We start from the raw sequence: 14,419 nt of genomic DNA, 5'->3' as shown, positions 1-14,419 counted from the left end.
AGTGAATATGCACTCACCCAGATGCTCTCTGCTGGTRCCAATAAGATAGCTTACTGTTCGCTCAATTGGGAGTTGAGAATTTTGAGACAGATTAGAGTCTTCTCTTTTCAGTAATAGCTGTTTTTTCTAAGATTTGTATTTTGAAATATTGCGATAGGCTTATTTAACTGCTTTTCACTGACCACTGCAACTAAATAATCAGCTATTTGGTAGGCTACAGTGGCAAGAAAAACTATGCGAACCCTTTGGAAATACCTGGATTTCTCCATAAATTCATAAAATGTGATCTGATCTTCATCTAGGCCACAACAATAGACAAACACAGTCTGCTTAAACTAATAACACACAAACAATTATACGTGTTCATGTCTTTATTGAACACACCGTGTAAACATTCACAGTGCAGGGTGGACAAACTATGTGAACCCTTGGATTTAATAACTGGTTGACCATCCTTTGGCAGCAATAACCTCAACCAAACGTTTTCTGTACTTGCGGATCAGACCAGCACAACGGTCAGGAGGAATTTTGGACCATTCCTCTTCACAAAACTGTTTAAGTTCAGCAATATTCTTGGGATGCTGGTGTGAACTGCTCGAGGTCATGCCACAGCATCTCAATCGGGATGAGGTCAGGACTCTGACTGGGCCACTCCAGAAGGCGTATTTTCTTCTGTTGAAGCCATTCTGTTGTTGATTTACCTTTGTGTTTTGGGTCGTTGTCCCGTTGCATCACCCAACTTCTGTTTAGCTTCAATTGGAGGACAAATAGCCTCCCGCAAAATGTATTGATAATGATAGCAAGCTGTCCTGGCCCTGAGGCAGCAAAGCAGCCCCAAACCATGACGCTCCCTCCACCATACTTTACAGTTGGGATGAGGTTTTGATGTTGGTGTGCTGTGCCTTTTTTTTCTCCACACAGTGTTGCGTTCCTTCCAAACAACTCAACTGTAGTTTCATCTGTTCACAGAATATTTTGCCAGTAGCGCTATGGAACATCCAGGTGGACTTTTGCAAACATATTTTTTTTGGACAGCAGTGGCTTCTTCCGTGGTGTACTCACATGAACACCATTGTTGTTTAGTGTTTTACGTATCGTAGACTCGTCAACAGAGACGTTAGCTGACACTCTAGGATTCTTCTTAACCTCATTGAGGTGCTTCTACACCTGCATTGCTTGCTGTTTGGGGTGGGTTTCTGTACAGCACTTTGAGATATCAGCTGATGTACGAAGGGCTATATAAATACATTTGATTTGATTTGATTGAGCATTCTGCGCTGTGCTCTTGCAGTCATCTTTGCAGGACGGCCACTCCTAGGGAGAGTAACAACAGTGCTGAACTTTCTCCATTTATAGACAATTTGTCTTACCGTGGAAAAATGAACATCAAGGTTTTTAGATATACTTTTGTCACCTTTCCAGCTTCTATGCAAGTCAACATTTCTTAATCTTAGGTCTTCTGAGATCTCTTTTGTTCAAGGCATGTTTCTCATCAGGCAATGCTTCTTGTGAATAGCAAACTCAAAATATGTGAGTGCTTTTTGTTGGGCAAGGCGGCTCTAAACAACATCTCCAATCTCGTCTCATTGATTGGACTCAAGGTTAGCTGACTCCTGACTCCAATTAGCTTTTGGAGAAGTCACATACTTTTTCCAACCCACACTGTTTAAATTATGTGTTCAATATAGACAAGAAAAATACAATAATTTGTGTGTTATTAGTTTAAGCACACTGTTTGTCTATTGTTGTGACTTAGATGAAGATCAGATCAAATTTGATGAAAATTTATGCAGAAATCCAGGTAATTCCAAAGGGTTCACATACTTTTTCTTGCCACTGTATTTKCTGCCCAAATTGTGAGCAACACAGCTAATTTTTCAAGAAGCTAATGCTCCTCTGTGGCCTAATCATGCTCTCTGGTGTCGTATTTTGAATTATTTTATTAATTTCTGTATAGGCACAAGTAATTATGCAGATAATTTTGGCTAATTTAATTAMATTTACTTTAGGGGAAGCGTATCTTCCCTTAGCCTATTGGACACTCCGCCTATGCCAACATCAATGTGAAAGTAACCGGTGCATAAAACAGTTGGCCATGAGGCTTACAAGGCCGAGTTCCAATGCCAACAACAAGTTCACAGCAATCGACGCACTACCTAAATAGTTGACCTGTCTGGCACGGTCTCTGGTCCTTGAGAGAAATCTGCGCAGGCTGGCAGCTTCTCTCTGAGCGATAGTCCTAAAGCCAGCCCATCAATATGCTAAACAGCCATGGCATTGTAATTGATATTGGAATGATTTTAGTCAACTTTTTTGTAGCCTACTTTTAWATTTTTGGTCCCCTGGCTCACATCAGATGACCATTGTAATGACAGAGGTAGTGGTTTGCGATATGGCTCTACTGACATAACACCGCTGGTCAGGTATCTCGCCATCTCAGTGGTGTCATAGCATGGTAGAATACATTTCATAGTGAAAACGACACTGTTATAATTAGAGAATTGCATGTTATGCATTTAACAGTGGCGTTTAAAATACATTTTTTACCATATTTCCACATAAAAGTATTGATGCTGTGTTTTCATCATACCTCAGCGTGTCTAATTCAATGACGCTAAATGTTTTAGTCTCACAGATGGAGGAGCCAGACAAGGTTAAAAAAAAATTGCAGCCTTCCCTGTGCCATTTCTCTGCCCCCTTAACACTTTGTTGCTGTCGACGTGACTTTTTGTCTCTGTACCACAAGGATGAATACAGATCGAAGGTTACAGCTGTCAGTCAAAATAGAAAAAAATTAAATAATCAAACAGAACAGGTCTCGGGATTCGGCTGAGTGACATAATAGTGACGACGTGCTGTGGAATAACTAAATTAATATTATATCATCGCTAAATTATTGCCAAGATTTAGAGAGAGAAACAAAAGTCAGCTTCTTTGCTTCTGTGTGTTAAAAAGCTTCCAGAAAGATCTATTTGCTGCACTCCAATAATGTGCTGTAACTTGCACTAAGAAATGTTATGAATACTCAAAACCCATGCTCATTCAGAAGGCAAACGCATCGTCTTTGCCAAGAGGATTTTGAAAAACGACATTTAAATTTAAAAAAAATTCTCCCTTCAGTCTTCGACTGGGATTATATATTGGCTGCCCTTTGGGCCGTGATCAAAAGTAGTGCACTATAAAGGGAATAGGGCGCCATTTGGACTGCAGCCCTAATCTCAGTCAATGCTGTGCTTGAGAACAATTGGAATGATTTGGTGCGCTGTCAAGAAGAGCTTTATTTGATTTGAATCAGTAACAGCACATAAACTGTAGGATAAGTTTTTACTAGCTTGTTGTAAATTATTTGGATGTTAATTCACTGCACTGTCTTCTGGGGTTATGCTAACTTGCTTCAGGGGACAATATCCATGTAATACACCATAACCACTGTTGAGTATGAGAAGTCTTCTCTCTAGAGCTAAATAAGTAATTGCCTTCAACAAAGTCCATTAACTGTGGCAAAATGGCCCAATTTACAAGAGCTTGCGTGGCAAATGGAGTCCAAATCTGTGGACATTGACGGGTTCCCCTCTAGCACGAGAATTGTGAGAATGTAATTGTTTCCACAAAATGTTTTCCTCTTAAACCAAAACCATCAATGGCTCTTTGAGGAAATTGTGTACTTGTTGCAGCAAGACCAGACAAAAGTTGGGGCTTTGTTTTATGATTTAAAAGCTAAAATTTCTAACAGAATTGTAAATATCAACGGGCACTTTGAGTAATTTGGTTAGGACTGGATCTGACAGCTAGCAATGGTGGAACCAGCCTGATTGCTGCATGCTGTTTAATTTCACAGACTGATATGTGCAGTAAACAGAACGGTGAACACAGCAGTGTTTTGAGTCTGGCTGAGCACAGCAGAACTCAAACTTAAACGAACAGGTGGGGGAAGAAGCTGTTGGGTAAGCAACTCAAGAAATTGACTATACCCCAACTGCTTAAGTAAATACCCAGCTTTATCAAAGAACGAATGTCAAACATAAGCCTTCCCATTTTCCGTGGACAAAAGTGTTTGTTCAACCATTCCTGTTGCTGCAACTTTGGAATAAGCCTAAAAAGCTTTTTTATGTAAGGCTTAGTATGTAATATGTATTTATATGTATTTATGTAATAATATTACCAGAAAAAAAGGCAAGTCTTGCCAATGTCAAGAGCACTGCGAGAAGGGTGCAGAAATCTAGTTTTTGACTTTGTAGTTTGTTGTCAAAGCTGTGACCTGCCAATAATTGTATTGAGCAGGTATTTTTCAGCATCTCCATGAGTAAAACACTGGGTGATGCTTTCCAAAACGTTTTGGAAAACTCAGAGCCTAATGCTCAGAGGCTCCAAGTTGTTGGGAGCCTCTGAGTATTATACATCATGCAAATCAGAAGAGAAAAACAAACAAGGCTTAGCAGGAGCACCATAAATTGAGGGCCTCCGAATTCACCATGGTCCCCAACAGCCTCTGGGAGACAATGGTCACCTTCAAAAGGGATAATAGGAATGAAAAAGCTGTCTTTTTAAAAAGATACAAGATGGTACAGAAACAAATACACATCTTGAAGGTACTGATTGCTACGCTACTGTGCTCAGGCCTAATTTAATTCAGTCTCTGTATTTTAATTGATTTGGGACTGAATGTCCATGTGTTGACATTGCGGTTCTCATTGGCCCTCTGGGTATTGTCATCATGTTCTTGTGGTAAGCTCCAGAGGCAGATAAAAAGTGTGCCATAGAAAATCAGCTAATTAAGTAATTTATCCACAGTAAAATTCATAGCCTATACAAATGGATTCAAAAATACAACTGCAGTATATACAGTGGGGAGAACAAGATGAGATATGGTTATGTGATCACACTACTGCCGATTTTGCAGGTTTTCCTACTTACAGAAGGCAGTTGAGGTAGAAAGGTCTGTTGATATCTGTATCTTTGTATCCGATTATGTGTACTTGATGTACTTCAATTTCCTGTGTAGTACGATCGAATGAGAGATGAGCAAAAAATCCACGATGAATGGAAAATATTGACAGCACCTTTTTGTTCCATAAGAAATCACATCTAATTGATTTATATTAAGAGAGTTAAAATAGTTTTGTACAACATTTTGTGTATTGATATAATATATATAACTTGGTGTTGTGATATTTTTGGTCATGTTCCTAGCACCATGGAGGTTGAAGTATAGAGTGATCACCCTATCCAGTAAGAAATTCATTAAAGGTCGTTCTGGCATGTTAGTTTAATCTTTTGAGGAGCACCTTCATTAATTATTCCCTCTGTTTTCTTATGTTTTACCAAGCTCTATAACACGTTCCTTTTTGATACATTGTTAAAGGTATTTTGGTTTTTTAAAATAACACATCCCTCACTGGGCGATTGGATTTAAAAACATCTGTATTTTCTACGGCGTCATCGTTACCCTGGACTATGTAGGTTAAAACTGCAGGACTTGCTTAGTTTTCTCTGGTATGACGGATGTTTTACCATTATACAAGACACCTGTCCACACACTCAATCAAACAGATCAACCTCTCCACAATGGCAAGACCAGAGAGCTGTGTAAGGACATCAGGGATAAAATTGTAGACCTGCACAAGGCTGGGATGGGCTACAGGACAATAGGCAAGCAGTTTGGTGAGAAGGAACAACTGTTGGCGCAATTATAGAAAATGGAAGAAGTTCAAGATGACGGTCAATCACCCTCGGTCTGGGGCTCCATGCAAGATTTCACCTCGTGGGGCATCAATGATCATGAGGAAGGTGAGGATCAGCCCAGAACTACACGGCAGGACCTGGTCAATGACCTGAAGAGAGCTGGGACCACAGTCTCAAGAGAAACCATTAGTAACACACTACGCCGTCATGGATTAAAATCCTGCAGCGCACGCAAGGTCCCCTGCTTAGCCAGTGCATGTCCAGGCCTGTCTGAGTTTGCCAATGACCATCTGGATGATCCAGAGGAGAATGGGAGAAGGTCATGTGGTCTGATGAGACAAAAATAGAGCTTATTGTGTCTAACTCCACTCGCCGTGTTTGGAGGAATGAGAAGTATAGTACAAAGGCCCTCAATGGAACATCCGATCCGCTTTAAGGTTAAAAAGAAGCATGAGGTGGAAACATCATTCTTTGGGGATGCTTTCTTGCATAAGGGGACAGGGACTGACTGCAGTATTGAGGGGAGGATGGATGGGGCCATGTATCGTGAGATCTTGGCCAACAACCTCCTCCCTCAGTAAGAGCATTGAAGATGGGTCGTGGCTGGGTCTTCCAGCATGACAACGACACGAAACACACAGCCATGGCAACTAAGGAGTGGCTCCTAAGAAGCATCTCAAGGTCCTGGAGTGGCTCTAGCCAGTCTCCAGACCTGAACCCAATAGAAAATCTTTGGAGGGAGCTGGAAAGTCCGTATGGCCAGCGACAGCCCGAACGAAACCTGAAGGATCTGGAGAAGATCTGTAGGGAGGTGCTGCTGCAGTGTTGTGCAAACCTAGTCAAGAACTTACAGGAAACGTATGATCTCTGTAATTGGAAACAAAGGTTTCTGTACACAAATATTAAGTTCTGCTTTTCTGAAATGTATTCAAAATACTTATGTCATGCAATAAAATGCAAATTAATTACTTAAAAATCATACAATGTGATTTTCTGGATTTTTGTTTTAGATTCCGTCTCTCATAGTTGAAGTGTACCTATGATAAAAATTACAGACCTCTACATGCTTTGTAAGTAGGARAACCTGCAAAATCGGCAGTGTATCAAATACTTGTTCTCCCCACTGTATACCCATAGTGCACCGTAACTTGTCACAGCAATGATGAAAGGAGAGAAACCTCTGCAATATGTTATGTGTAGGAATATYAGGCCTTGTCAGTCACTAAACTGTGTGACCATGTAGAGACACTGAGCGCTCCACATCAAAGTTTTTAATTGGTTTGAATAACGCTTTGATTGACAGTACATGCTAATCCCACCCATCATGACATCACATCAGATCCTTCATGTCTCCAATGCATCACCATCCACTTCTCATATGTTTCTGTAACAGCATTTCTCACATGGTGTCCATAAGTGGTTGAGGGAGTGCACAAGTGACCGACAGTTCAGTCCATATACTAGTTAGTGTGGTGGATTTGATACACTGTGATACCACAGAAGCTGATATATTACAATKTCTTTGCCAAGCAAGTATTAAATGCTCGCTGGAAATGAAAAAATAATAAAACTAACAGAAAAACTACAATTGTCAAAGTCCTAAATTCACGACAGCTTTCTCAGATCTGTAAATCCAAGAGCCGAGCAAGTTCCCTGCTCCATCCTCACTTCAGTGGAAAACAAAAGAAAAAACAATGTCACATTAATTCCTTGTTGGATTTCACTCTGAATAATGAAAAACACGTTTTTTTTTAATCAGTTTCCTCTCTCTCCCTCACCCTGACATTTAAATAGGATTTTTCTCCTTAAAAAGTGGTAAAGAAAGCCTTTGTAGTTTTCCCCCCGCTGCTGTTTCCGGTGAACTTCCTGATTTGAATGAGCTCAATGAGTCTGTTGGAGAGTGGGGACTTCATATCAAAGCCTGTAGACACCACTTTGATATAGCTCCTCTGTTTTTTTTATTAATTTGACTGTTCTCTTTCGTTTTTCCTTAGTCATGGCGTTGATTGAGTTTGAGCTATAGATCTTCTTCTTGTAAAAGGCAATAGCTTGAGGCTGTCTTTTTATGGACACCGTAATATCCAGATGAATGGCCCTTTGACATTGTTCTCATATCTCASCCATGTCACACTCATATCTACAAATTAGCATTTCAATGTCAAGAGAGTTCATTGTGTCTTTATACTGTTGGTCTTTGCCAGCGGAAATTAAAATTACATCACAGTAGGCTTTTGCATCTGGCATGCAATTGCATTTTATTGGTTATAAAGTACAGCTTCTCAGTCTAATTCAGTCTTTGCTAATGGCTTTCTCACGCATTACTTGTCTCACTTTGAAAAAGCTGACCTTAAGTAACCTCCAATTCTCATGTTGAATTGAAAACCTTAAGAAGTCTACTGAAGTCGTTTTATGGGTATGTCTCTATATGATTCCAGTTTTGATCTAAGAACATTTCTGCCCCAGAACATAGGATATGTCCTGCATTCATGCTTTGATAGTCTACTTTACTTTCAGATCATTCGTATAGAGCACTATATTTAATGGTATTGTTCTTGCTATATTATATTATCTTAGGTATGTTGTGGCTTTGTGGTTTTTACTAATTCTATAAAGGCTATAGATTAAATGTTATCTCAAGAGGGGATTGCACCAAAATTGTGTATCAAAACATGATTTATTTGGCTAATTAACAATATTATAGTGATGGAGCCTGAATTAGCTTGCATTTGAAATAGACAATCAGCATGGTCAGAAACAGACTGGCCACAGGGCATTTGAGCTGGTCTATCTTTAGACCAGTAGGCCTGTTTGTTTTTTGAAAATAATAAATATTATTATTTGGTTAATAATGGGGGCTTCAAGGTTTAAAAAAAAAAATGGTCTGGTATGTTAGAAATGCCAGTCCGATATCTGGTCCCAGTCCATCCCTGAGCAGGTTTGTCTTGTCCTATCCACCATTTGCAGTACCAATAACTGAGTCGTAAACTCTTACATTAAGTTGCCCCTATTACTATGTAATTCAATGGTAATAACGTTGTACCTCGATCAGTTATTACACAATTGGAACAAGGAATGTGTAATTACACATCCACTTGCTGAAGGTTATTCCACATGTGTAATTACTGATGTTATTACATATTGTYTTGTTCCACTATGTAACTGTTTTGTAATTACACATTTGAAAGTCACCTGTGAATTTCTATGTTAATAAACCAAACCAAAATCTGACCTTGTCACTACATAGTAATTATAAAGGTTATACCCTTCTGGGTTTTACTTTACATTAAGTTGCTTGGTAGGACAGTTAACCTGTGCTACCTTCAAACCAAGGCAAGCTGCCTGCTAATTATCTATAGCCTATGTTCAACTTGCCAATTTAAAACATTTTCGAATAAGTTTTATTTGTTATGTTTTCTGCCTCCTCATTAATTCACATAGAAATCGGACAATTTATGTTGTCTCTCTTCGACGAGAGCGCATACAATTCCAAAGTGTTTCCCCGGATCAAGTATGCAGATGTTTGCTGCATCTCCAGTCAGAACAGAACTTGCACAGAACTTGCATTTTTTCCCCCATCACATTTTCTGTCTGGTGCTCGCATTACCTTCATTGCAGTTTTCCGTACTAATAATAATTTTGGACACGTGCGTTATTACGTTATCATTATAGTTTATGTATATCGTGTTGTCGTTTCTACAGTAGCACTGTATGTATGTACAGTTAAAGTCGGAAGTTTACATATACCTTAGCCAAATACATTTAAACTCAGATTTTCACAATTCCTGACATTTAATCCTAGTACAAATTCCCTGTCTTAGGTCAGTTAGGATCACCACTTTATTTTAAGAATGTGAAATGTCAGAATAATAGTAGAGTGATTTATTTCAGCTTTTATTTMTTTCATCACATTCCCAGTGGGTCAGAAGTTTACATACACTAAATTAGTATTTGGTAACATTGCCTTTCAAATTGTTTAACCTGGGTAAAACATTTTGGGAAGCCATCCACAAGCTTCCCACAGTAAGTTGGGTGAATTTTGGCCCATTCCTCCTGACAGAGCTGGTGTAACTGAGTCAGGWTTGTAGGCCTCCTTAAATCGCACACGCTTTTTCAGTTTTGCCCACAAATTTTCTATAGGATTGAGGTCAGGGCTTTGTGATGGCCACTCCAATACCTTGACTTTGTTGTCCTTAAGCCATTTTGCCACAACTTTGGAAGTATGCTTCTAGTCATTGTCCATTTGGAAGACCTATTTGCAACCAAGCTTTAACTTCCTGACTTATGTTTTGAGATTTTTCTCCAACATATCCACATAATTTTCCTCCCTCATGATGCCATCTTGTTTGTGAAGTACACCAGTCCGACCTGCAGCAAAGCACTCCCACAACATGATGCTGCCACCCCCTTGCTTCACGGTTGGGATGGTGTTCTTCGGCTTGCAAGCATCCCCCTTTTTCCTCCAAACGTAACGATGGTTAGTATGGCCAAACAGTTCAATTTTTGTTTCATCAGACCAGAGGACATTTCTCCAAAAAGTACAATCTTCCCCATGTGTAGTTGCAAACCGTAGTCTGGCTTCTTTATGGCGGTTTTGGAGCAGTGGCTTCTTCCTTGCTGAGCGGCCTTTCAGGTTGTTGATACAGGACTTGTTTTACTGTGGATATAGATACTTTGTACCTGTTTCCTCCAGCATCTTCATAAGGTCCATTGCTGTTGTTCTGGGATTGATTTGCACGTTTCGCACCAAAGTACGTTCATCTCTAGGAGACAGAAAGCATCTCCTTCCTGAGCGGTATGACGGCTGCGTGGTCCCATGGTGTTTATACTTGGGTACTGTTGTTTGTACAGATGAACGTGGTACCTTCAGGTGTTTGGAAATTGCTCCAAAGGATGAACCAGACTTGTGAAGGTCTACAATTTTTTTTCTGAGTTTTGAGGTCTTGGCTGATTTCTTTTTATTTTCCCATGATGTCAAGCAAAGAGGCACTGAGTTTGAAGGTAGGCCTTGAAATACATCCACAGCTACACCTCCAATTGTCTATCAGAAGCTTCTAAAGCCATGGCATCATTTTCTGGAATTTTCCAAGCTGTTTAAAGGCACAGTCAACTTAGTGTATGTAAACTTCTGACACACTGGAATTGTGATACAGTGATTTAAAAGTGAAATAATCTGTCTGTCAACAATTGTTAGAAAAATTGTGTTGTGTCATGCACAAAGTAGATGTCCTAACCAACTTGCACAAACTATAGTTTGTTAACAATACATTTGTGGAGTGGTTGAAAAAACAGTTTTAATGACTCCAACCTAAGTGTATGTAAAATTCCGACTTCAACTGTATGTAAGAATGCTGTTCATTGACTACAGCTCAGCATTCAACACCATGGTACGCTCCAAGGTTATCATTAAGCTCAATGCCCTGGGACTGAACCACGCCCTGTGCAAATGGGACATCTTGATGGGCTGCCCCCATGTGGTGAAGGTAGGAAACAACACCTCTACTTTGTTGATCCTCAACACTGGGGCCCCACAAGGGTGCGTGCTCAGTCTCCTCCTGTACTCCCTGGTCACCCATGACTGCTTGGCCAAGCACGCCTAAAGATTAATTTTTTTCTTCTTTACATTATACTAATTTAACTTGGTCACAATCCCGGAACCGGGAGCATCCTCATCAGTAAAAAAGCTGACTAGCATAGCCTAGCATAGCGCCACAAGTAAATACTAGCATATAATTATCATGAAATCACAAGTCCAAGACACCAAATGAAAGATACACATCTTGTGAATCCAGCCATCATTTCCGATTTTTTTATGTTTTACAGCGAAAACACAATATGTATTTCTATTAGCTAACCACGATAGCAAAAGACTCAACCGCATATTTTCACAAAAAAATTACCGCATAGGTAGCTATCACAAATTCGACCAAATAAAGATATAATTAGTCACTAACCAAGAAACAACTTCATCAGATGACAGTCTTATAACATGTTATACAATAAATCTATGTTTTGTTCGAAAAATGTGCATATTTCAGGTATAAATCATAGTTTTACATTGCAGCTRCAATCASAAATAKCACCRAAGCAGCTAGAAYAAYTACAGAGASMMACGTGAAATAYCKAAATACTCATCATAAAACATTTATGAAAAATACATGGTGTACAGCAAATGAAAGACAAACATCTTGTGAATCCAGCCAATATTTCAGATTTTTTAAGTGTTTTACAGCGAAAACACAATATAGCATTATATTAGCTTTCTACAATAGCCAACCACACAACCGCATTCATTCACCGCAAAGGTAGCGATAGCGAAAAAACCAGCCAAAGATATAAAATTATTCACTAACCTTGACAAACTTCATCAGATGACAGTCCTATAACATCATATTACACAATACATATATGTTTTGTTCGAAAATGTGCATATTTAGCGGTACAAATCGTGGTTTTACAATGTGAATACGTAGTCAAAATGCACAATTGTCCGGAGAAATCTTGGAGAGTCACCTAATCTAATCAAATAACTCATCATAAACTTAACTAAAAAATAAATGTTGTACAGCAAATGAAAGATACACTAGTTCTTAATGCAACCGCTGTGTTAGATTTTTTTTWATAACTTTAGTACGACATACAGCTTACGTTATAGCGAAATGGTTCCTACTTTTGATGAGCTTCCATCAGAATGTTGTACAAGTTGTCCTTTGTCCAGAAAAATCGTTGTTTGGTTGTAGGATGTCCTCTTCTCCTGTCAAATTAGCAACCAAAGCTAGCCATGTGGCGCAAACGTGCCCAACTTCACATAACGCAAAGAAAAGAAAATGCTGAAAATCGCAATAAACGTTCAATAAACTGATATAACTCGGTTTAAAATAACTACTTTATGATGTTTTTATCACATTTATCAAATAAAATCAGAGCCGGAGATATCTAACGTCTATACCGGAAGCTTTTCARAACGCAACCTGGGGTTCCTTCTCGCGCCTTCCAAGACAATGAAAATTCCAGACACGTCATTCCAAAAGCTCTTGTTCGGCCTCAGATCAAGCTAGACACCCCATTCCACCTCTCACTGCCTGTTGACATCTAGTGGAAGGCGTATGCAGTGCATGTAGATCCATAGATTTCAGGCAAATTAATAGGAAAGCCCTGGAACAGAGCCTCGATTTCAGATTTTTCACTTCCTGGCAGGAAGTTTGCTGCAAAATKAGTTGTGTTTTACTCACAGATATAATTCAAACAGTTTTAGAAACTAGAGAGTGTTTTCTATCCAATAGTAATAATAATATGCATATTGTACGAGCAAGAATTGAGTACGAGGCAGTTTAATTTTGGCACGATTTTTTACAAAGTGAAAATAGCGCCCCCCTATTGACAAAAGGTTTTAAGAGCTAATACTACAGTCATAAGAAGTAGAGAGGCCCTATGCACCATACAAAGGTCTACTCCTGCAGTAACTCCCTGTCAGAGAGACTGCAATAAGAGGGGTAGGCAGGGGGCCCTGGGACAGTAGTAGGTCAGGGGTGAGGGCTCTCTCTTTCACTACCTCTATCCGTCTCTCTCCAGGTGCTAGAGACAGATTGGTCCAAGGACCTCCAGAGCCTTCTGACCAACTACCTGTGATCTCTCCAGAGCACAGAGAAGTAAGCTCCACTCATAATAGGTTACTTGATCTACTATGTAAACCTCTTTCACTATAGCAGTCTGCTTGTGTGATACTAGTATATTATCCAGGGCCAAAGTTTGGAATGCATTTACTGTACTCACTCCAAAACTCATGCTCTCGCCTCCTTGTAAAAGTCTCCCAGACTTTTATCAAAACCGTGTCCATCCCCCTTTCCTCTAGGTGAGTCTGCTGGGCTATGGAAATCTAGAGCAGGGGTTCCCAAACCTTTTCACTCAGGGCCCCCTTCCAGCATTGGGGAACATCCTGCACACCACTTCTATTTCTATGGGCAACGGCACTGTTCATGACACAAACTGTTCACACCCCTCTTGTTGGTGTAGATAATTTTGCAGGTTTAACCTGTTGGGGACCAGGGGGTGCTATTTTCACTTTTGGGGAAAATCGTATGATTTTTAAACGGCCTCGTACTCAATTCTTGCTCGTACAATATGCATATTATTATTACTATTGGATAGAAAACAGTCTCTAGTTTCTCTCTAGCACTTTTATTTATTTCCTGGGCGCGAAGTCGGACCTGTACTCGGCTCATTGAAGAACCTTTTTAAAGGTGAATATGATCTCTGGCTTCGATTTTCTTTGATACATGTCACAATATCATCTTAAAGTATGTTTTTTCAATATAGTTTAATTATATTATTGAAATTTATTCTGGACTTTAGACGTGATGCGTCGCAAGAATTGGTTCAAGAACGAGAGGCTAGCAACGCACGGCCAGTGTGCTTGCTCTTTCTGAGGGAAATCGTTCGTTATGGATCCAAATAAAGTCGGTTCTGAACAAAGGACCCCTTGGAGAACATTCTGATGGAAGATCAACAAAGATAAGGACCCAATTTGGGATGCTTTTTCATATATATCTGTCGAACTGTGCTATGCTACCGTTTGACTAGAATCACTGCTGCTGTGTGCTAGCTATTGTAGTAAGCTAATATAACGATATATTGTGTTTTCGCTGTAAAACACTTCAAAAATCAGAAATATTGGCTCTGTTCACAAGATCTTATTCTTTCATTAGCTATCCACCATATATTGTTCTGAAATGTTTTATGA

At 39.5% G+C, this 14,419-nt stretch overlaps 1 long non-coding RNA gene across 1 annotated transcript in view; it reads right to left on the bottom strand.

The window, feature by feature from the left end:
- The window catches only part of LOC139023882 (uncharacterized), a 65,935-nt gene extending 52,102 nt beyond the window's left edge, over window positions 1–13,833 (bottom strand). The window contains exon 1 of the long non-coding RNA XR_011475102.1: window positions 13,712–13,833. This is a non-coding gene — a long non-coding RNA (uncharacterized lncRNA). The remainder of the gene's footprint in view (window positions 1–13,711) is intronic.
- Between the last annotated feature and the right edge of the window lie 586 nt (window positions 13,834–14,419).

Source organism: Salvelinus sp. IW2-2015, unplaced genomic scaffold (genome assembly GCF_002910315.2).
Source record: "Salvelinus sp. IW2-2015 unplaced genomic scaffold, ASM291031v2 Un_scaffold83, whole genome shotgun sequence".
Taxonomy (NCBI): Eukaryota; Metazoa; Chordata; class Actinopteri; order Salmoniformes; family Salmonidae; genus Salvelinus; species Salvelinus sp. IW2-2015.
Note: the sequence above shows the minus strand (reverse complement) of the source record. Positions and strands in the feature narration are given on the sequence as shown.